Consider the following 25,149-nt stretch of genomic DNA (forward strand, 5'->3'; position numbering starts at 1 on the left):
CCTAGTTGTCTTTCAATTTTATTTCAATATACATTAACAAAAAATTATAGAAGTACAATCAGTTGAAGGAGTGAAAGGGAGATGAAGAAAGGGACACAGAAATTGGCCCATGAAGGAAAGAAACACATAGGTTTGCAATTAGACGAAGTCAGAGGAGCTCAAAGAGGAATTGTTTTGTTTTTATAACACAGGACAAATGAGTATTTTTAAAGTTTAGTGGGAAGAGTTCAGGAGAATAGGTGAGGCTACAAATAGAGGAGAGCGGGGGGAGCTGATGGGATGGGGTCTGTGAGGAGGCTGGATGGGATGAGACAGGAAGCACAGGGACGAGCCTCACATGGGTAGGGAAACATCTCTTCCATAGGGACTGTAGGGACCAGTGATTAATGGAGGCAGGCACAGGTGGTTTTGCTCTGTGGGGTGGGAGGATGTTGAGGGAGCTCCTATCTGATGGCCTCTGTTTCACAATGAGATAGAAGGAAAGGCTGCATGATGGAATTGTGAAGGAAGCTGGTGAGGAAAGAGTTCAAGAGAGAATGGAATTCTGAAATGACCACAGAGGAGGATGGGAAGTAAAGGAGGATGGGAAACCAAGAGCTGAATTTGTTTCAATTATATAGTTTTTAAATTGTTTGCTATCATCATGGATTTTCCTAAACCTAAGCTCTGATAAGAAAACGTAATGCCACCTCTAGAGAATTTAGGCTTAAACCTGTAACATTGCCATGGGAGATCATTAATAAGCAACTTACAGCATTTGGAGTAAATTAATATTTTAATCTAGTGGTTTCTGACTCTCATTGAAAGTGAAGGTCATACCCTCAAAGGCCTTTCTTGAGAGTCAGAGACTATAGGCCTTGATAAGTTTATTTCATAAGAGTAATTAATGCTAAGGCAGAAACATAAAGGCATTTAACATTTGGGAGCACTGACTGGAACAGCCAAGTGACACTAGACATGTTCATAAAGGATCTAGCCAATCTGATTTTACTTCATTCAGAGTTGTGAAACTGAAAATGTTAGCAGTTAACTTTTAACAAGAGATGTGAGATTAAATGTATTTATAATGAAATGCTAATGCTAGTTAATGGTTTTGCCTTTATATTAATAAACAAGTGATGCCTATGCCTCTTGTGACTGACCTGAAAACATCAACATTACAACTGCATAAATATCCTACTTTGTTTAAAGTATATCATTTTTCAGAAATATTGACTGCTTAAGTGATGATTTAAATAGTTACTGTGCTTACAACTTAATAATAATTTTTTAAAACCTGATTTTAAAATGAGCAAAGGATTTAGATAGATATTTCTCCAAAGAAAAATTGAAATGACCCATAAGTACATGAAAAGATGCTCAGCATCATTAGTTATTAGGGAAATGCAAATCAAAACCACGATGAGATACCATTTCATACCCACCAGGGTGGCTAGCATCAAAAAGACAGAAAATAACAAGTGTTGTCAAGGACATGGAAAAACTGGAACCTTCATATATTGTTGGTGAGAATGTTAAAGGGTGCCACCACTTTGGAAAATAGTTTGGCAGTTCCTCAAAACATAAATATATGACCCAGCAAGTCCACTCCGACATATATACACAAGAGAATTGACAACATAAGTCTACACAAAAAACTAATTGTCTTAGTCTGTTTTGTGTTGCTTTATAAAGGAATACCTGAGGCTGAGTAATTTATAAGGAAAAGAGGCTTATTTCACTCACGGTTCAGCAGGCTGTACAAGAAGCATGGTGCCAGCATCTGCTGGGCTTCTGGTGAGGGCTTCAGGCTGCTTCTACTCATGACAAAAGGCAAAGGAGGCCAGGTGCAATGGCTCACACCTGTAATCCCAACACTTTGGGAGGCTGAGGCAGGCAGATCACATGAGGTCAGTAGTTCTAGACCAGCCTGGCCAACATGGCAAAACCCTGTCTCTACTAAAAATACAAAGATAAGCCAAGCATGGTGGTGTGCATCTATGTAATCCCAGCTACTCAGGAGGTTGAGGCATGAGAATCACTTCAACCCAGGAGACAGAGGTTGCAGTGAGCCGAGATTGCAGCACTGCACTCCAGCCTGGGTGACAGAGCAACAAGATTCCGTCTCAAAAAAATAAAAAATAAAAAATAAAAGGCGTGTATGAAGGGAGGAGCCAAGATGGCCGAATAGGAACAGCTCCAGTCTACAGCTCCCAGCGTGAGCGACGCAGAAGACGGGTGATTTCTGCATTTCCATCTGAGGTACCGGGTTCATCTCACTAGGGAGTGCCAGACAGTGGGCGCAGGTCAGTGGGTGTGCGCACCGTGTGCGAGCTGAAGCAGGACGAGGCATTGCCTCACTCGGGAAGCACAAGGGGTCAGGGAGTTCCCTTTCCTAGTCAAAGAAAGGGGTGACAGACAGCACCTGGAAAATCGGGTCATTCTCACCCAAATACTGCGCTTTTCCGACAGGCTTAAAAAACGGCGCGCCAGCAGATTATATCCAGGAACGTGGCTCGGAGGGTCCTACGCCCACGGAATCTCACTGATTGCTAGCACAGCAGTCTGAGATCAAACTGCAAGGCGGCAGCGAGGCTGGGGGAGGGGCGCCCGCCATTGCCCAGGCTTGCTTAGGTAAACAAAGCAGCCGGGAAGCTCGAACTGGGTGGAGCCCACCACAGCTCAAGGAGGCCTGCCTGCCTCTGTAGGCTCCACCTCTGGGGGCAGGGCACAGACAAACAAAAAGACAGCAGTAACCTCTGCAGACTTAAATGTCCCTGTCTGACAGCTTTGAAGAGAGCAGTGGTTCTCCCAGCACGCAGCTGGAGATCTGAGAACAGGCAGACTGCCTCCTCAAGTGGGGCCCTGACCCCTGACCCCCGAGCAGCCTAACTGGGAGGCACCCCCCAGCAGGGGCACACTGACACCTCACACGCCCGGGTACTCCAACAGACCTGCAGCTGAGGGTCCTGTCTCTTAGAAGGAAAACTAACAAACAGAAAGGACATCCACACTGAAAACCCATCTGTACATCACCATCATCAAAGACCAAAAGTAGATAAAACCACAAAGATGGGGAAAAAACAGAACAGAAAAACTGGAAACTCTAAAAAGCAGAGCGCCTCTCCTCCTCCAAAGGAACGCAGTTCCTCACCAGCAATGGAACAAAGCTGGACGGAGGATGACTTTGACGAGCTGAGAGAAGAAGGCTTCAGACGATCAAATTACTCTGAGCTATGGGAGGACATTCAAACCAAAGGCAAAGAAGTTGAAAACTTTGAAAAAAATTTAGAAGAATGTATAACTAGAATAACCAATACAGAGAAGTGCTTAAAGGAGCTGATGGAGCTGAAAACCAAGGCTCGAGAACTACGTGAAGAATGCCGAAGCCTCGGGAGCCGATGCAATCAACTGGAAGAAAGGGTATCAGCGATGGAAGATGAAATGAATGAAATGAAGCGAGAAGGGAAGTTTAGAGAAAAAAGAATAAAAAGAAACGAACAAAGCCTCCAAGAAATATGGAACTATGTGAAAAGACCAAATCTACATCTGATTGGTGTACCTGAAAGTGACTGGCAGAATGGAACCAAGTTGAAAAACACTCTGCAGGATATTATCCAAGAGAACTTCCCCAATCTAGCAAGGCAGGCCAACATTCAGATTCAGGAAATACAGAGAACGCTACAAAGATACTCCTCGAGAAGAGCAACTCCAAGACACATAATTGTCAGATTCACCAAAGTTGAAATGAAGGAAAAAATGTTAAGGGCAGCCAGAGAGAAAGGTCAGGTTACCCTCAAAGGGAAGCCCACCAGACTAACAGCAGATCTCTCAGCAGAAACTCTACAAGCCAGAAGAGAGTCGGTGCCAATATTCAACATTCTTAAAGAAAAGAATTTTCAACCCAGAATTTCATATCCAGCCAAACTAAGCTTCATAAGTGAAGGAGAAATAAAATCCTTTACAGACAAGCAAATGCTGAGAGATTTTGTCACCACCAGGCCTGCCCTAAAAGAGCTCCTGAAGGAAGCACTAAACATGGAAAGGCACAACCAGTACCAGCCACTGCAAAATCATGCCAAAATGTAAAGACCATCGAGACTAGGAAGAAACTGCATCAACTAATGAGCAAAATAACCAGCTAACATTATAATGACAGGATCAAATTCACACATAACAATATTAACTGTAAATGTAAATGGACTAAATGCTCCAATTAAAAGACACAGACTGCCAAATTCGATAAAGAGTCAAGACCCATCAGTGTGTCGTATTCAGGAAACCCATCTCACGTGCAGAGACACATGTAGGCTCAAAATAAAAGGATGGAGGAAGATCTACCAAGCAAATGGAAAACAAAAAAAGGCAGGGGTTGCAATCCTAGTCTCTGATAAAACAGACTTTAAACCAACAAAGATCAAAAGAGACAAAGAAGGCCATTACATAATGGTAAAGGGATCAATTCAACAAGAAGAGCTAACTATCCTAAATATATATGCACCCAATACAGGAGCACCCAGATTCATAAAGCAAGTCCTGAGTGACCTACAAAGGGATTTAGACTCCCACACATTAATAATGGGAGATTTTAACACCCCACTGTCAACATTAGACAGATCAACGAGACAGAAAGTCAACAAGGATACCCAGGAATGGAACTCAGCTCTGCACCAAGTGGACCTAATAGACATTTACAGAACTCTCCACCCCAAATCAATAGAATATACAGTTTTTTCAGCACCACACAACACCTATTCCAAAACTGACCACATAGTTGGAAGTAAAGCTCTCCTCAGCAAATGTAAAAGAACAGAAATTATAACAAACTATCTCTCAGACCACAGTGCAATCAAACTAGAACTCAGGATTAAGAAACTCACTCAAAACCACTCAACTACATGGAAACTGAACAACCTGCTCCTGAATGACTACTGGGTACATAATGAAATGAAGGCAGAAATAAAGATGTTCTTTGAAACCAACGAGAACAAAGACACAACATACCAGAATCTCTGGGACGCATTCAAAGCAGTGTGTAGAGGGAAATTTATAGCACTAAATGCCCACAAGAGAAAGCAGGAAAGATCCAAAATTGACACCCTAACATCACAATTAAAAGAACTAGAAAAGCAAGAGCAAACACATTCAAAAGCTAGCAGTAGGCAAGAAATAACTAAAATCAGAGCAGAACTGAAGGAAATAGAGACACAAAAAAACCCTTCAAAAAATTAATGAATCCAGGAGCTGGTTTTTTGAAAGGATCAACAAAATTGATAGACCGCTAGCAAGACTAATAAAGAAAAAAAGAGAGAAGAATCAAATAGACACAATAAAAAATGATAAAGGGGATATCACCACTGATCCCACAGAAATACAAACTACCATCAGAGAATACAACAAACACTTCTACACAAATAAACTAGAAAATCTAGAAGAAATGGATAAATTCCTCAACACATACACTCTCCCAAGACTAAACCAGGAAGAAGTTGAATCTCTGAATAGACCAATAACAGGCGCTGAAATTGTGGCAATAATCAATAGCTTACCAACCAAAAAGGGTCCAGGACCAGATGGATTCACAGCCGAATTCTACTAGACGTACAAGGAGGAACTGGTACCATTCCTTCTGAAACTATTCCAATCAATAGAAAAAGAGGGAATCCTCCCTAACTCATTTTATGAGGCCAGCATCATCCTGATACCAAAGCCGGGCAGAGACACAACCAAAAAAGAGAATTTTAGACCAATATCCTTGATGAACATTGATGCAAAAATCCTCAATAAAATACTGGCAAACCGAATTCAGCAGCACATCAAAAAGCTTATCCACCATGATCAAGTAGGCTTCATCCCTGGGATGCAAGGCTGGTTCAATATACACAAATCAATAAATGTAATCCACCGTATAAACAGAACCAAAGACAAAAACCACATGATTACCTCAATAGATGCAGAAAAGGCCTTTGACAAAATTCAACAACCCTTCTGCTAAAAACTCTCAATAAATTAGGTATTGATGGGATGTATCTCAAAATAATAAGAGCTATCTATGACAAACCCACAGCCAATATCATACTGAATGGACAAAAACTGGAAGCATTCCCTTTGAAAACTGGCACAAGACAGGGGTGCCCTCTCTCACCACTCTTATTCAACATAGTGTTGGAAGTTCTGGCCAGGGCAATTAGGCAGGAGAAGGAAATAAAGGGTATTCAATTAGGAAAAGAGGAAGTCAAATTGTCCCTGTTTGCAGATGACATGATTGTATAACTAGAAAACCCCATTGTCTCAGCCCAAAATCTCCTTAAGCTGATAAGCAACTTCAGCAAAGTCTCAGGATACAAAATCAATGTACAAAAATCACAAGCATTCTTATACACCAACAACAGACAAACAGAGAGCCAAATCATGAGTGAACTCCCATTCACAATTGCTTCAAAGAGAATAAAATACCTAGGAATACAACTTACAAGGGATGTGAAGGACCCCTTTCAGGAGAACTACAAACCACTGCTCAGTGAAATAAAAGAGGATACAAACAAATGGAAGAACATTCCATGCTCATGGGTAGGAAGAATCAATATCATGAAAATGGCCATACTGCCCAAGGTAATTTACAGATTCAATGCCATCCCCATCAAGCTGCCAATGACTTTCTTCACAGAATTGGAAAAAACTACTTTCAAGTTCATATGGAACCAAAAAAGAGCCCGCATCGCCAAGTCAATCCTAAGCCAAAAGAACAAAGCTGGAGGCATCATGCTACCTGACTTCAAACTATACTACAAGGCTACAGTAACCAAAACAGCATGGTACTGGTACCAAAACAGAGATATAGATCAATGGAACAGAACAGAGTCCTCAGAAATAACACCACATATCTACAAATATCTGATCTTTGACAAACCTGAGAAAAACAAGCAATGGGGAAAGGATTCCCTATTTAAGAAATGGTGCTGGAAAAACTGGCTAGCCATATGTAGAAAGCTGAAACTGGATCCCTTCCTTACACCTTATACAAAAATTAATTCAAGATGTATTAAAGACCTAAACGTTAGACCTAAAACCATAAAAACCCTAGAAGAAAACCTAGGCATTACCATTCAGGACATAGGCATGGGCAAGGACTTCATGTCTAAAACACCAAAAGCAATGGCAACAAAAGACAAAATTGACAAATGGGATCTAATTAAACTAAAGAGCTTCTGCACAGCAAAAGAAACTACCATCAGAGTGAACAGGCAACCTAGAAAATGGGAGAAAATTTTTGCAACCTACTCATCTGACAAAAGGCTAATGTCCAGAATCTACAATGAACTCAAACAAATTTACAAAAAAAAAACAAACAACCCCATCAAAAAGTGGGTGAAGGACGTGAACAGACACTTCTCAAAAGAAGACATTTATGCAGCCAAAAAACACATGAAAAAATGCTCACCATCACTGGCCATTAGAGAAATGCAAATCAAAACCACAATGAGATACCATCTCACACCAGTTAGAATGGCAATCATTAAAAAGTCAGGAAACAACAGGTGCTGGAGAGGATGTGGAGAAATTGGAACACTTTTACACTGTTAGTGGGACTGTAAACTAGTTCAACCATTGTGGAAGTCAGTGTGGCAATTCCTCAGGGATCTAGAACTAGAAATACCATTTGACCCAGCCATCCCATTACTGGGTATATACCCAAAGGACTATAAATCATGCTGCTATAAAGACACATGCACATGTATGTTTATTGCAGCACTACTCACAGTAGCAAAGACTTGGAACCAATCCAAATGTCCATCAATGATAGACTGGATTAAGAAAATGTGGCACATATACACCATGGAATACTATGCAGCCATAAAAAATGATGAGTTCATGTCCTTTGTAGGGACATGGATGAAACTGGAAATAATCATTCTCAGTAAACTATCACAAGGACAAAAAAACCAAACACCGCATGTTCTCACTCATAGGTGGGAATTGAACAATGTGAACACATGGACACAGGAAGGGGAACATCACACTCTGGGGACTGTTGTGGGGTGGGGGGAGGGGGGCAGGATAGCATTAGGAGATATACCTAATGTTAAATGACGAGTTAATGGGTACAGCACAGCAGCATGGCACATGTATACATATGTAACTAACCTGCACATTGTGCACATGTACCCTAAAACTTAAAGTATAATAATAATAATAATAATAATAATAATAATAATAAAAAGAGTAGTTTCTAAGTTAGTATTTTGGAACTTGAGATGCTCTTTTACATAAGAGTGTCACCTTGTAAATATATAACATTTCTGATAAGCAAATGCTTCTAGGAAATCTAGCTGCCATATACTCTACTATTATAAAGGTAAAATACATTCAAAGTGATAATTTTAAGGATGTCAAGATGTCACGTTCCCCCATTGTATCTCTGAAATAAGACTAGAGTTACTCTTTCAATTCACTTTACTTCAAGAAATACTTCTTGAACATCATCTACACACCTACATCTCCTTCTTCACCTCCTACCTAATGTGCAAAGAGAGAAAGAAGTCTCTCTTCTTCTCAATATGTGGGATTATGTGAAAATCCAAGAGTGCAGATTCTTTAAAAAGAGTGTATTAGTTAAGTCTCTTTTCATTGCAAATGTCAGAAACCCAACTTGAGCTAACTTAAACTAGAACATAATTTTAAGAAGAATCTATTGGCTTGTGTACCAAAAAGTCTAGGAATAGAACTAGTTTTAGACAATAGACCTGAGGATTCTAATGATATCATCAGGCATCTTTCCCTTTCCCAGAGTCAACTTTTGACTTTGTTTACCTGCATGGTCTTTTTCTCTTCTAATCACAATCTTCCTCCCTGTGATTTGAGAAAATGGCCACTGGCAGCCTTGAACTCAGAATGTTCCAACACCATTAAACTAGATGAAAAAGTCTTCTCCCACTTGTTCTAGTAGAAAAGTCATACTCTGATATGTCAGTTTGGCTGACATTTCAACTGAACTCTCTAAGGAGGTTGGGATACAAATTATAGTGATTGATAGTTCATATAGAAGCCCATAGAATAGAAAATGATGGTTCCAAAAAAAAGATAGATGTTGGATAAATGAATTAGATTTATGCAATTACAGAGAATTAGAAATGGAGGCAGAGTTCTATTAAAGAAATAAAATATGTAATTTAAAACTTTTCCACAAAAAAACCCCTCCAGATTCAGATGGCTTCACTGATGAGACCTATCAAATATTCAAGAAAGGAAGTACACCAATCTTACATAAAACCTTTCATAAAAGAAAGGAGAAGGAAAAACATACCAATTGGTTTCATAAGGCCTGATACCAAAACCTCAAAACACATTTAAAAAAAAAAAGGAAAATTATATAACTGGTTAGCTCAGTTGGTTAGAGCATGGTGCTAATAAAAAAGGAAAATTATAAACCAATATTTTTATGAACACAGATTCAGAAATCCTCAATGAAGTACTAGGCAATGGGATCCAACAAGATATTAATAGAACAAGGATAATATCCCATGATCAAGTGAGGTTTATTCTAGGAATTCAAAGTTGGGTCAACATGAGAAAATCAATGTAATTCACCACACTACCAAAATAAGAGAGAAAAAAATTATCTCAATAGAATAAAGAAAAACATTTGACAAAATTCAACACCATTCCTCCTGAAAATTTCAGAAACTAGAAATCAAAAATAATTGACTCAATCTGATAAAGGACAACAAACAGCTAAAATCCAAGATGAACTAATGCTTTTCTCATAAGTAACGCAGGAATAGGACAAAGATATCTGCTGTCATCCCTTCTATCCAACATTGTATTGGAAGTTGTCAACAACTGCTTTGAATGCAATAACATATAAGGCTAATATATAGCATATAACATAAACCTTATATGTTATTGCATTCAATGCAATTGTCAACAACTATATTATTTGGTGATCAGAAAGCTGTTTTGGGCAAGGCGTGGTGGCTCATGCCTGTAATCCCAAAACTTTGGGAGACCGAGGCAGGAGGATCACTTGAGCCTAGGAGTTCAAGACAAGCCTGGGCAACACAGTGAGACCTTGTCTCTACTAAAAGTTAAAAAAATTAGCCAGGTGTAGTGGCATGACCCTGTAGTCTCAGCTACTTGAGAGGCTGAAGTAAGAGGATTGCTTGAGCTTGGGAGGTCAAGGCTACAGTGAGCCATGATGGCACTGCTGCACTCCAGCCTAGACAACAAAGGGAGACCATATCTCAAAAAAAAAAAAAAAAAAAAGAAAAGAAAAGAAAAGAAAAAGAAAGCTGTTTTAAACATTTTACATCCTAATGTGATAGCTTGTTAGGTATGTGTGAACAATGATCCAAAATATGTCACACATGCACACACATACATGTACACATCATACAGCATAAATATCCTATAGAGTTGGTGTATTCATAAACAAGAGGCCTCCTTTGCCTCAGTCCTCCTTACTGGGCAGTTGATGGGAATTGCTGTTAGACTGGCAACTTCTGGAACCATTGAATAAACTAGCAAATTCCTTATACCCACAGGGATTCTAGCCCAGCACTAAGGCCAATTCCAAGACCCTCTCTGCACCAAGTTCTTATGCACACTAAAGGAACTCTCCCCTTTGCGGCAATTATATTGTGCCTGATGATTCTTATCTGCTTCAGTGCCTCACAACAGTAACAAGGGTATTCCTTTCAGTGGTCAAGATAGTCTTGCTGCTTTCCTTTTTGTAATCAACATGTGTGACCTGCACACCAAGATGCAGTTCATCAACTGGTGATAGGTAGAGGAATTTCTTCCATGCACTAGTAAACTCTTACCTGATCATGTCTATTGTCTTTGTTAAGAGAGGAAACCTTTCCAAAATCATCACTGGGATACTGGGTCAAATCACAGTGGGACTTTTTGGCCATAATGGCCATATCACCTTTTCTTTGCAGAAGCAAAGACATATGGTGGCCCCCACTGACTCCACATATGGCCCCTAAGCTAAGGCCCCTCATTTCTCTCTACAACTTGCAAATAACTCCTCTATCTGGAATAACTCCTTCCTGCCCCACAACAACACACCCTGCCAACTGCCAGCTCCCAGTGAAATACGGGTGCCTTTATCAGGACAATTTCACTTCTGGTCTGCCTATCAATGCTATCTTCCTAGGAGAGGCCACCTTAAGGCTGCCTTCTGAAGCACTCAAGAGGAGAACCAGTTCTATCTGGATCATGCCCCCACCTAAGCTATACAGCAACGGGAGAGCACACACGGATTTCACACACCAAATTCCAGGATCCCACTCAAACCACCTCCTCAGTGTGGAGAGTGGTTCAAGAGAAGTATAATTAAATAATATCAGATGGTTAGGAAATAGAATAATGAATAAACTAATATTTAAAGTTTTTTTAAAAAGAGGCATTCTACCAGAAGAAAACTTAACTGGGAAGACATTAATAGGGTATAAGTGCACTGCCTGCACTTGGGGAAAGATTAGGAGAAGGATACATGATCTAAATTGCAACCTTTATTGACTGAATGTCTGGCTCTGTTCTATGCCTTTGAAAAGAAAGAGAGAGACAGAGAAAGAAAAGAAGAAAGAAGGAAGGAAAGAAAGAAAGAAAGGAAGAAAGAAAAAGAAAGAAAGAGGAAGAAAGAAAGAGGAAGGAAGGCAGGGAGGGAGGGAGGGAAGGGAAGGGAAAAGAAAAAAAAGGCTTTAATGGCAAAAGTCATTGACTGTGAGAAAAACTGGTTTAAAATACATTTTAGTTGTCCAGAAACTGAATTCATTGAAATGCCCATTTTCCCTCTCTTCTGAGTTTGTATTTCTCTCACTGTAAGAGATGGTTATGTCACCGTGTACATGTATCCCTAAAAGTTCACCATTTCCCCCTTCCATCATTATCATTACAAATTTAATTTCAATTCTCCCTAATAACAATGGGCTAATATTTGCAGTCCAATGGCTAATCTACTTCAGTGCTGGAAATCAGAGCCCCAGTAGGCTAAGAGCAAAAGGGTCAGATAAAGACAACTGAAAAACAGACTTTATTCACTTCTTTCTTTTCATCCTCATTAGCACTCTCAACCACCTTCCAGCATCTTTTCTGGAGAATTTTCCCTCCAGAGATTCATATCAAAAGTAAGCTTATTACACAAATCTGAGAGGAAATAGGATTGGGGTAAAAAGTCTGGTCTTACACTCTGGTGTCTATTTCTGGCCTCAACAAATGCATCTTTGGTCAAGTAGAATGTGAAATGTAATAACTTGGTTACAACCTCAAAGATATAAATGAGTCATTGAGATATTTTATTGTATGTTTTATTTGGAGAATGGCCTTTCTGGAAAAGACCAGCAAAATGTTTTTTTTTTTTTTCCATAGGACACAAGACTTCCTAAAATGATCATTATCATTAAGAACAATTTGTTATTTCTATTTTTATTTATTTTAGAGACAGGGTCTCACTCTATTGCACAGGCTGGAGTGCAAGTGGTGCAATCATAGCACATAGCAGTCTTGAACTCCTGGACTCAGGTGATCCTCCTGCCTCAGCCTCCCAAGTAGCTAAGACTTCAGGGGCTCACCACCATGTCTGGCTAATTCTTACATTTTTATTTTTTGTAGAGACTGGGTCTTGCTCTGTTGCCCAGGCTGATCTCAAACTCCTGGGCTCGAGCAATCCTCCTGCCTTGGCCCTCTCAAAGTGCTGGCATTACAGGCATGAGCCACTGCTCCTGGCTGCCTGCTTTTTGTTGTTGTTGTTGTTTTGTTTTGTTAATGAGATACCACATATACTGAGAGGAAAAACTTCAAATAGAACAAGGAGTTCCTTTCTACTCCACATCCTAAGCCAGTTACATCTGAAAATTACCTCTATCAGGGGTTTTCTACTTATTCTTGCAGAAGTTCTATACATTTATATATGTCTATACATTTTAGTAGTTATTTTTCTCATTCCTTTGCTTTACACAAATGGAGGAATGTGACTTGTTCTATATCTTTTTGTAACATCTATCTTATTTATTTTAAAAAGCCACGTAGTCTTTCCTATTGTTACACATTTGGGTTGCCTATTTTTTCTCGATACAAATTACACTTCAACATCTTGCATATACATCTTTTCAGCTTTGTGAATGCATGTCCATTGGATAAATTCCTAAAAGTGGAATTTCTGGATGAGAAACTTTGTGTATGCTTAACTTTAATGGATATTGCTAAATTGCCCTCCACAGAGTAATATTTCTCAATTTGTACTCTCACTAACAGTGGGTGGGAGTATGCCTTTCCCCATATTCTTATTAACATTATTGTATTATCCAATTTGTTAAACCTTTTTAATAATCTGATATGTGACAAATGGTACCTCCTTTGTGTGTTTTTTGTGTTTCAATATACATATCTTTGTAAATAAGGTTGAGAATAATTTTATGTGTTTATAATCCATTTACATTTACTTTTCTATGAAATGCCTATTTATATATTTTGCTATTTTTTTATTTTTGTAGCTTGTCCTTTTCTTATTGACTGTTAAGAATTCTTCAATGCTAAGAAAATTTGTGTTTTGCCTGAAATGTTTTCTTGTAATTTGCCAGTTGTCTTTCGACTTTGTTTAGAATATTTCTTGCTGTACAGAAAGCTTCATTTTCTTTGATATATAGCTACATTTCAGTATTTTCTGTTCTGCCTTTTTTTGTATGTCAGTTAAAAAATTCTTCATTACACCAAAATTATTGTATAAATTTTCACATTTTCCTTGAATATTTTATTGTTTTCTTTTTCATTTATTTCTGACAGTTTAGAAGTTGGTAGGCACTCAGCTATATTTTTCCACAAATGGAAAGCCAGTTGTTCCAATACCAAATTAGTAAATAATCTATTTTTATAAAATGATTTGAAATGTCATCTTTAGTGGATATCAAATTCCCATATTATTCTGATTCTAGCTGTAGACTGTGCTTTCTTCTAGTGGCAGTACAGAGTGGGCAAAGCTCCGCAAGTTAAAATGTGCCAAAATATTGGTCCCCTCAGCCCCTTGGACAGCTAAGCTGGTCCTCAGGTAACCCAGGCCTTAAGCAATTGCCTCTACACGTGACCTTGATTGATTTCCCAGCATGCCATAAAAATATTTTCATTTTCTATGTGTACCACAACATGAAGAAGGTTGAGAAGCACTGGTGTTTGTTTGTAGGTATACGGGATTAAATTATCTCTGCACAAAAAGCTATCTAGGTTCAAATCTAGGACTTATCTTTACTGGTTGTGTGACCTTGGGTGAATTATTAACTTACCTTGCTGAAAAAGGAATTAAAGAAATTTATTCTTGCTATTGTTTATCTTTCCTTGGGAATGAATATTGAATTTTATCAAATGCCTTTTCACCATGTATGAAAATACTCCCTTTTTAACCATTTAGCCTATTAAATATATAAATTAAATCAATATATTTCTTAATATTGAACCATTAGTTTGTTCCTGACAGGACCTTAACTTGGTATATATTATTATTTGAAATTACTAATAGATGCTATTACCTAATTTCTTTAGGATTTTTTATTAATATTCACAAATTACATTTATTAATAATTTTCTTTTTCTGTACTACATTTATCACATTTTGGAATAATTGCTTTCTGGCATCATAGATAATATTTGGAAACTTTCCTTCTTTATGCATTGAAGCAGTTGAAATAGCATTGAGATTATTTGTTCCTTGGAGGTTTGAATGATACCATCTGTGAAGATGTCTGGGCTTGATACTTCTTAGTAGGTCACTAAGAAGTCAGCATCATCCTGATACCAAAACCTGACAAAGACACACACAAAAAAAGAAAAATTCAGGCCAATATCCCTGATGAACACTGAGAAGAAAATCCTTGTGAAATTCCTCATTTATAACGTCAAACAATGCCACATTTCCAGTTAATTTAAGGGAGATTTTACAATGACATTACTAGTGAATTATCTTTGCTGACATTTGGACTCCCCAAAGTCCCACTTGATTCATAGTCTTTATTTCCAACATGATCCATAGAACAAGTTTTAAAACTTCTGTTTTAAAGGCATAGACACGTAACAGAGAAATATGAGAAAGGGGTATTTCCAGATGCTGACCCTAAAGTGTACCTTATTCTGTGAGCCAGAGTCTAGTAAATTCTACTTTTGCACATTCTTCATAGATTCTCAAGCTTTTAACTAGGATTTATAATCTTAAAATGGATGATTCAAATTACTAAAATAAACTAAATTTCTTATTTATTCTGGACTGCCTAAGATTAGCTAAATTTCTGGCTTTGGATTTATAGCCTTTGGTCCCTGAAAAACACATGTATTTTTGGATATCACCATTGAAAGATTATTCACAAACTTTGGATTTTGTTATCTTTGTAAAGATAATTTTAAAATTAAATAAGTATGATAGAATATTAAATTTGATATTTCTTGGATTTTTTGTTTTGGGGTTTCTATTTTTTTGTTTCAGCAGACATCTCAAAATCTGAAAACAATAGAAGTGCCATATATATATATACACACATATATGTGTGCATGTACACATATATGTATGTATATATGTATATACATGTATGTATATCATTATGCATACATATATACATACATGCATGTATATATGTATATGTATGACATCTGTTGTTTTATATATAAATATATATATGATGTGTGTGTGTGTATACACACATTCTAAATCAAAGTGCCTGATTGCTTTTTCATTCATTCATTCATATGTTGAACATATATCTATTGACAGCCTACTATGTGTCAGGCTCTTCTCTAAAACCAAATGATACAGAAATAATCAAAACACATAAAAAATGTCTGCTTTATTGCTGCTTACATTCCAGTGGATATTTGAAGACTATCATTCGCCTCCAGACTAAGAGATAGCTAAATATCCACTGAAAGGGTGAAGAGGCTGCTAATGAGGATTTTTTTTGGAGACTATTGTCAGAGCATTGTAAATTATCTCTCTCTTACATGCGAGGGAAAGGAAACTCCCCTTTCATCTCAAATCAATTGAAGGGGGCCTCAAAACAACCATTTGGGAGGCTAATATGCATTCTCTGGAATTTCAGAGACATGAGAGCAAGTTACTTGACCCATGGCTGAACAAAAAAGCAAAGGTAAGTGTACCTAGAGCTGCCTATAGAAGAATAAGAAGCCTCTTGTCAGTAGTAAGTTACAAGCTCATTGAAAGCAGGGCAGAGGGGTCGATTTTCCATAGATCACATACAACTCTGCGGAATGGTGCTGCCTGATAGTCAAGTTGATTAGCTGGCCATAAGTGCCACCAAAAGCTTCTGCCAAGGGTGAGGCAGCCTCAGCAACAAGAAGATAAAGGTGTGTCATAGATGCAGAAGAGATATGAAGGGGTGAAATTGACCATGTGGAAGCAGCATCACTCATTCCAGGAACTGCAGGTGAAGATCTCCAAGGAGGGAATCACCAAACTGAAGGGGGAAATAAAAATAAGCCTTGAATTCCACCATGCCCAGATGGCATCAACACCATATTACAACTTTACAAGTTCAAAAGCACATTTCTGCCCCTTATTCTCCTTTCCCTACTCTAATATTCCCTAGTATTAAAGGAGCCCAAAACAGCAGCTGTTAAGTGGAGAATGCAGTGAAGCAAAAAAAAAAAAAAAAAAAATCAGATCATAAGAACCCCTGTCTACCCCACCTTCTCAGTCGATGGAGCCTGAGGCCAACCTAAACTAGGGAAGAAGAGAACTCTTAAACTAAATGAGATTTGGGACTTTTGATAAGCATTTGTGCTGTATATTCATTATTTAATGAGACAGAGGAGTCTTCAGACCTGACTGAGATTTTATTCTAGGGGCTAGAAACAACTGATCCGAAGAACAAGTGAAAAAGAATAAATTAAAGGTGCATTCTGCTTCACTCTACTAAGTACAGTTCATCCAATAAACCAATTAAATAAGTTTAGCTTTTCATAAGTAGAAAGAAACACAAACCTTTAAGTTAGACCTGCTGGGAGAACAAGGTAACATAATGTGGAATCTTTTGATATAAAAAGTGAAGCTACAAAGCCTCCTGAATCAATTTCTAAATAACCTATGGCAATAGGATATTAGAGATAAACAGAAAAATAATAACATATCTCCACTATGGGCATCTTTTCCAGGTTTTATAAAATATCTCTGATTATTTCTGTTATCAAATTTTATGATTGGGAACTTATGAGTGGGACCCATAGAGCTCTGAGAGGAGTAATTGTTTTTATTTTTTTCAAAAGCTTAATTTGAGTATGATGCCTGTAACAGGTTCAACAGTGGTAGAATAAAGTTTCTACCACTTGTGCAACACAATACAAAGATCATCCAAAATAGAAGATAAATGAGTCAGATATTAAATACAGTGGATTTTTTCAGATCAGCATGCCCTCGTAGCATAGTTCCAGGGTTAATATATATCCTGAACTTATTATAGAAATAATCTTTCCAGGTGCATGTTGGACAATGATGAAGCCTAAAGCTGAAAAATGATATGCGTAAGGCCTACCTCTAAAAATGAAAATAACGTAATAGCCCAAAAATATTATAGTCTGGTCACCTTAACTTTGATACCTGAAAAGACCAAACTCATTAATCATTTCATTTATAAAACGCTAAACGATCACGGGTGCCAGAGAGTAGTCAGTGGGATTTTAGGAAGAATAAATCAGTCAGACCTATGTAATATTGTTCCATGACAGACTGCCAGGCATTATTGATTGGAAGGGAAGGAAAAAAGACTTTAATCCTGGCCTTAAAGGACCTAATCATAAATAAATTTAGGAAGATATTTTCAAAGTGCATCACTACAAGAATTCTCAACTTCTTAGAAGGCAGAACAGATGGTATTTCATTCTCCTCTTTTCTTTCTTAAAGCAAAAACAAGAGGGTGATTAAGCCTTAGTTAAACATATACAAACAGAGAAAAAACAAAAGAAAGAAAGAAATCCTTTACAAAATTGTTGTAAATTGAGAGGGTGTCATTCATATTGCAAGTGGAGAAAACATGCTATAAATAGCTTTGCAGGAGGATTTATTTTATGCTACATTAGCACAAAAAAAGTCAAAAGCTAGGGAATGTGGCTCCCCCCAAAAAAAGATGAGAAAGGTTCAGGAGACAAAAATCGATTTCAAGACAAAAGCTACAAAAATAGACAAAAAAAAGTCATTATATAATGATATAGGAGTCAATTCAGCAAGAGAACATAATAACTGTAAATATATATGCACCTAACACTAGAGCACCCAGATACATAAAGAAAATATTATTAGAGCTAAAGAGAGAGATGGGCCCCAATACAATAATAACTGAAGAGTTCAACATCCCACTTTCAGCACTGGGCAGGTTATCTAGATGGAAAATCAACAAAGAAACGTTGGATTTAATGTGCATTATAGAACAAATATACCTAATAGATATTTACAGAACATTTCATGCTATGATTGCAGAATACACATTCTTCTCCTCAGTACATGGATAATTCTCAAGGATAGGCCACAAGTTAGGCCACAAATCAAGTCTTTAAAGTTTCAAAAATAATTGAAAACATATCATATTAGTTTATTCTCACACTGCTATAATGAACTACTTGAAACTGGGTAATTCATGAAGAAAATAAGTTTAATTGACTCACAGTTCTACAGGCTATACAGAAGCATGGTTGGGAGACCTCAGGCAACTGACAATCATGGCAGAAGGTGAGGGGGAAGCAAGCAAGCACATCTTACCATGGTGGAGCAGAAAAGAAAGATAATGAAGGGAGAAGTGCCACACACTTTCAAACAGCCAGATCTCATGAAAACTAGCTCACTATCATGAGAAAACAACATAACACGTATCTTCTTGGACCACAATGGAATTAAACTAAAAATAAATAAAAAGAGGAGCTTTGGAAACTATATGAACACATGGAAATTAAACAATATGCTCCTAAATGACCAGTGGGTCAATGAAGAAATTAAAAAGAAAATTTCAGCAGTGAGCCAAGATTACGCCACTGCACTCCAGCCTGGAGGACACAGCAAGACTCTGTTCTAGAAAATAATCCCCTTTACAATAGCTACAAATAAAATAAAATACATAAGAATAAATTTAATCAAAGAAATGAAAGATTACTACAATAAAAACTATAGGCTGGGTACAATGGCTCATTCCTGTAATCCCAGCATTTTGAGAGGTCAAGATAGGAGGATTGCTTGAGCCCAGGAGTTCAATACAAGCCTGGACAACATAGTGAGATCCCATCTCTACAACAAATAAATAAATTTCTTTAAACTTTTAAACTTTTTTTAAAAAAAACCATAGAGTGCCAAGATGGCCAAATAGGAACAGCTCCAGTCTTTAGCTCCCAGCGTGATCAATGCAGAAGATGGGTAATTTCTGCATTTCCAACTGAGATACTTGGTTTATCTCACTGGGACTGGTTGGACAGTAGGTGCAGCCCATGGAGGGCAAGCCAAAGCAGGGAGGGTCATCACCTCACCGGGAAGAGCAAGGGGTTGGGGTATTTCCCTTTCCTAGCCAAGGGAAGCCATGACAGACTGTACATGGAAAAACAGGACATTCCCACCTAAATATTGCGTTTTTCCAGTGATCTTAGCAAACAGCACTCAGGAGATTATATCCCGCGCCTGACTCGGAGGGTCCCATGCCCATGGAGCCTTGCTCACTGCTAGCACGGCAGTCTGAGATCCACCTGAGAGGCAGCAGCCTGGCAGGGGGAGGGGCATCCACCATTGCTGAGGCTTGAGTAGGTAAACAAAGCAGCCAGGGAAGCTCAAAGTTGGCAGATCCCACCGCTGCCTAGTAAGGTCTACTCCCTCTGTTGACTCCACCTCTAGGAGCAGGGCATAGCTCAACAAAAGGCAGCAGAAACTTCTGCAGACTTAAATGTCCCTGTCTGACTGCTCTGAAGAGAGCGGTGGTTCTCCAAGCATGGAGTTTGAGTGCTGAGAACAGACAGACTGCCTGCTCAAGTGGGTCCCTGACCCCCGTGTAGCCTAACTGGGAGACACCTCCCAGTAGGGGCTGGCTGACACCTCATAAAGGTGGGTGCCCCTCTGGGACGAAGCTTCCATAGGAAGGATCAGGCAGCAGTATTTACTGTTCTGCAATATTTGCTGTTCTGCAGCCTCTGCTGGTGATACCCAGGAAAACAGGGTCTAAAGTGGACCTCTGGTGAACTCCAACAGACCTGCAGCTGAAGGACCCATTAGAAGGAAAACTAACAAACAGAAAGGAATAGCACCAACATTAACAAAAAGGACATCCACACTAAAACCCCACCTCCAGGTCACCAATATCAAAGACCAAATGTAGATAAAACCACAAAGATGGGGAGAAACCAGAGCAGAAAAGCTGAAAAGTCCAAAGAACAGAGCATCTCCTCTCCTTTAAAGGATTGCAGCTCCTCGCCAGCAATGGAACAAAGCTGGATGGAGAATGACTTGGATGAGTTGACAGAAGTAGGCTTCAGAAGGTCGGTAATAACAAACTTCTCCAGCTAAAGGAGGATGTTTGAACCCATTGCAAGGAAGCTAAAAACCTTGAAAAAAGATTAGATGAATGGCTAACTAGAATAAACAGTGTAGCTAAGACCTTAAATGACCTGCTGGAGCTGAAAGCCATGGCACAAGAACTATGTGACACATACACAAGCTTCAGTAGCCAATTCGATCAAGTGGAAGAAATGGTGTCAGTGATTGAAGATCGAATTAATGAAATAAAGCAAGAAGAGAAGTTTAGAGAAAAAAAGTAAAAGAAATCAACAAAGCCTCCAAGAAATATGGGACTATGTGAAAAGACCAAATCTATGTTTGATTGGTGTACTTGAAAGTGACTGGGAGAATGGAACCAAGTTGGAAAACACTATGCAGGGTATTATCCAGGAGAACTTCCCCAACCTAGCAAGGCAGGCCAACATTCAAATTCAGGAAATACAGAGAACACCACAAAGGTACTCCCTGAGAAGAGCAACCCCAAGACACATAATTGTCAGATTCACCAAGGTTGAAATGAAGGAACAAATATTAAGGGCAGCCAAAGAGAAAGGTTGGGTTACCCACAAACGGAAGCCCATCAGACTAACAGCAGATCTCTTTGCAGAAATCCTACAAGCCAGAAGAGAGTAGGGGCCAATATTCAACATTGTGAAAGAACTGTCAACCCAGAATTTCATATCCAGCCAAACTAAGCTTCATAAGTGAAGGAGAAATAAAATCCTTTACAGACAAGCAAATGCTGAGAGATTTTGTCACCACCAGGCCTCCCTTACAAGAGCTCCTGAAGGAAGCACTAAACATGGAAAGGAACAATGGGTACCAGCCACTGCAAAAACATGCCAAATTGTAAAGACCATCGATGCTAGGAAGAAACTACATCAACTAACCAGTAACCAGCTAACATCATAATGTCAGGATCAAATTAACGCATAACAATATCAACCTTAAATGTAAATGGGCTAAATGTCCCAATTAAAAGACACAGAACCAACCAAATGTCCATCAATGACAGACTAGATAAAGAAAATGTGGCACATATACACTATGGAATACTATGCAGCCGTAAGAAAGGATGAGTTCATGTCCCTTACAGGGACATGGATGAAGCTGGAAACCATCATTCTCAGCAAACTATCACAAGGACAGAAAAATCAAACACCCCATGTTCTCACTCATAGGTGGGAATTGAACAATGAGAAGACTTGGACACAGGAAGGGGAACATCACACACCGGGGCCTGTCATAGAGTGGGGGGATGGGGGAGGGATAGCATTAGGAGAAATACCTAATGTAAATGACGAGTTGATGGGTGCAGCAAACCAACATGGCACACGTATACTTATGTAACAAACCTGCACGTTATGCACATGTGCCCTAGAACTTACAGTATAATAATAAAAAAACTATAAAACATTGATGTAAGAAATTAAAGAGGACACAAGAAATAAAAAAATTCCATATTCATATATTCAAAAAATCAATTTTTTTATTTCAATAGTTTTGGGGATATAGGTGGATTTTGGTTACATGGATGAGTTCTTGGTGGTGAATTCTGGAATTTGTAATGCACCCATCATCTAAGCAGTGTACAGCATACCTAATATGTTGTATTTTATCCCTCATCCTCCTCCCAACCTCCCCCACCCCAAGTCCTCAAAGTTCATTATATCACTCTGTATGTTTTTGCATCCTCATAGCTTAGCTCCCACTTACAAGTGAAAACATATGGTATTTGGTTTTCCATTCCTGAGTTACATCACTTAAGATAACGACCTCTAGCTCTATCCACGTTGTTGCAAGACATTATTTTGTTCCTTTTAATGGCTGAGTAGTATTTCCTGATGTATATATACACCACACTTTCTTTATCCAACCATTGGTCAATAGGCAGGTTAGTTCCATATCCTTACAATTGTGAACTGTACTGCTACAAATATGCATGTGCATGTGTCTTTTCCATATACTAATTTCTTTTCCTTTGGGTAGATACCTAGCAGTGGGATTGCTGGATTAAATGATAGATCTATGTTAAGTTCTTTAAGGAATCTCCATGTTTTTCATAGTGATTGCACTAATTTACATTCCCACCAGCAGCGTAAATGTGCTCCCTTTTCACCACATCCGTACTAATATCTATTGTTTTTTGACTTTTTAATTATGGCCATTCATGCAGGAGTAAGGTAGTATCATGTGGTTTTAATTTGCATTTCCCTGATGATTAGTAAAGTTGAGCATTTTTTCATGTTTGTTGGCTGTTTGTATATCTTTTTTTTTCTTGCTGATTTGTTTGAGTTCCTTGTAGATTCTGGATACTAGTTGTTTGTTGGATGCATAGTTTGTGAATATTTTCTCCCACTCTGTAGGTTGTCTGTTTATTCTGCTAATTATTTCTTTGGCTGTGCAAAAGCATTTTAGTTTAACCAGGTCCCATTGATTTATTTTTCTTTTTATTGCATTTGTTTTGGGGGCCTTAGTAATGAATTGTTTGCCTAAGCCAATGTCCAGAAGAGTTTTTCCAATGTTATCTTCTAGAATTTTTATGATTTCAGGTCTTAGATTTAAGTCTTCGATGCATCTTGAGTTGATTTTTGTATATGGTGAGAGATGAGGATCCAGTTTCATTCTTCTACATGTGGCTTGCCAGTTTTCCCAGCACCATTTATTGAATAGGATTGTCCTTTCCCCTAGTTTACGTTTTTGTGTGTTTTGTCAAGGATCAGTTGGTTGTAAGTATTTTGGCATTATTTCTGGGTTCTCTATTCTGTTTAAGTGCCTATTTTTATACCAGTACCATGCTGTTTTGGTAGCCACAGGCTTGTAGTATAGTTTGAAGTTTGTAATGTGATGCCTCCATGTTTATTAATTTTTCTTAGTATTGCTTTTGCTATGTGGGCTCTTTTTTGGTTTCATATGGATTTTAGGATTGTTTTTCCTAGGTCTGTGAAAAATGATGATGGTATTTTGATGAGAATTGCATTGAATCTTAGATTGCTTTGGATGGTATGGTCATTTTCACAATATTGATTCTTTCCATCCATGAGGATGGGATGTATTTACATTTGTTTGCATCATTTATGATTTCTTTTGGCAGTGCTTTGTAGTTTTCCTTGTAGAGAGCTTTCACTCCTTGGGTTAAGTATATTCCTTGGGGGTTTGTTGTTGTTGTTGTTGTTGTTGTTATTGTTGTTGTTGCTGCTGCTGCTGTTTTTGCAGCTGTTGTGAAAGGGATTGAGTTCTTGATTTGATTCTTAGCTTAGTCGTTGTTGGTGTATAGCAGTGCTACTGATTTGTATACGCTGATTTTGTAATCTGAAAGTTTGCTGCTAGTAGCCTTTTGGATGAGTCTTTGGGGTTTTCTAGATATACAACCATATCATTGGTGAACAGTGAGAGCTTAACTCCCTCTTTTCCAGTTTGAATGCTCTTTGTTTCTTTCTCTTGTCCTGTTGCTCTGGCTAGGACTTCCAGTACTACGTTGAATAGAAATGGTGAAAGAGGTCATCCTTGTCTTGTTCTAGTTCTCAGGGGTAATGCTTTCAACCTTTCCCCCATTCAGTACGATGTTGGCTGTGGGTTTGTCATATGTGGCTTTTATTACTTTGAGGTGAGTCCCTCCTGTACTTATTTTGTTGAGGGATTTTATCATAAAGGGATGCTGGACTTTATCAAATGCTTTTTTCTGTATCTATTGAAATGGTCATATGGTTTTTGTTTTTAATTCTGCTTATGTGGTATATCACATTTATTGACTTATATATGTTAAACAACCCCTGAATCTCTGGGATGAAACCCTGCTGATCATGATGTATTATTTTTTTTTGATGTGCTGTTGGATTCAGCCAGCTAGCATTTTGTTGAGGATTTCTGCATCTATGTCCATCAGGGATATTGGTCTGTAGTTTTCCTTTTTTGTTATGTTCTTTCCTGGTTTTGGTACTAGGGTGATATTTCCTTCATAGAATTATTTTGAAAGAACTTCCTCTTTCTATATCTTTTGGAATAGTTTCAGTATGATTGGTACCAATTCTTTGAATGTCTGGTAGAATTCGGTTGTGAATCCATCTAGTCTTGGGCTTCTTTTTGTTGGCAAATTGTTTGTTAGTGATTCAACCTCACTCTTGTTGTTGGTTTGTTCAGGGTTTCTATTTCTTCCTAATTTGATCTAGGAGGGTTGTATGTTTCCAGGAATTTATCCATTTCCTCTAGATTTTCTGCTTTGTGTGCATAAAGGAGTTTATAGTAGCCTTGAATGATCTTGTGAATTTCTGTGGTATTGGTTGTAATATCTCCAGTTTCATTTCTAATTTAGCTTATTTGGATTACATCCTTTCTTTTTGTGGTTAATCTTGCCAGTGGTCTATCAATTTTGTTTCTCTTTTCAAAGAACCAGCTTTTGTTTCATTTATCTTTTGTATTTTTTTAATGATTTCATTTAGTTTTGCTCTAATCTTGGTTATTTTGTTCTTCCTCTGGCTTTGGGTTTAGCTTTTTCTTGTTTCTCTAGTTCCTTGAGGAGTGATATTCAGTTGTCAATTTATGCTCTTTAAGACTTTTTGATGTAGGTGTTTAATGCTATGAGCTTTCCTCTTAGCACTGCTTTTGCTGTATCACAGATGTTTTGATAACTTGTGTCAATATTATCATTGATT

The 25,149-nt window shown here is 38.2% G+C and overlaps 1 long non-coding RNA gene across 1 annotated transcript; it reads right to left on the reverse strand.

The window, feature by feature from the left end:
• Nucleotides 1-14,505: 14,505 nt before the first annotated feature.
• LOC129531599 (uncharacterized) lies at nt 14,506-16,433 on the reverse strand. Its single transcript, XR_008676880.1, has 2 exons — nt 16,117-16,433; nt 14,506-14,773 (listed from the first exon to the last, which is right to left on the reverse strand). It is a non-coding gene; the product is annotated as an uncharacterized lncRNA (long non-coding RNA).
• Nucleotides 16,434-25,149: the final 8,716 nt, after the last annotated feature.

This window comes from Gorilla gorilla, chromosome 1 (genome assembly GCF_029281585.2).
Source record: "Gorilla gorilla gorilla isolate KB3781 chromosome 1, NHGRI_mGorGor1-v2.1_pri, whole genome shotgun sequence".
Taxonomy (NCBI): Eukaryota; Metazoa; Chordata; class Mammalia; order Primates; family Hominidae; genus Gorilla; species Gorilla gorilla.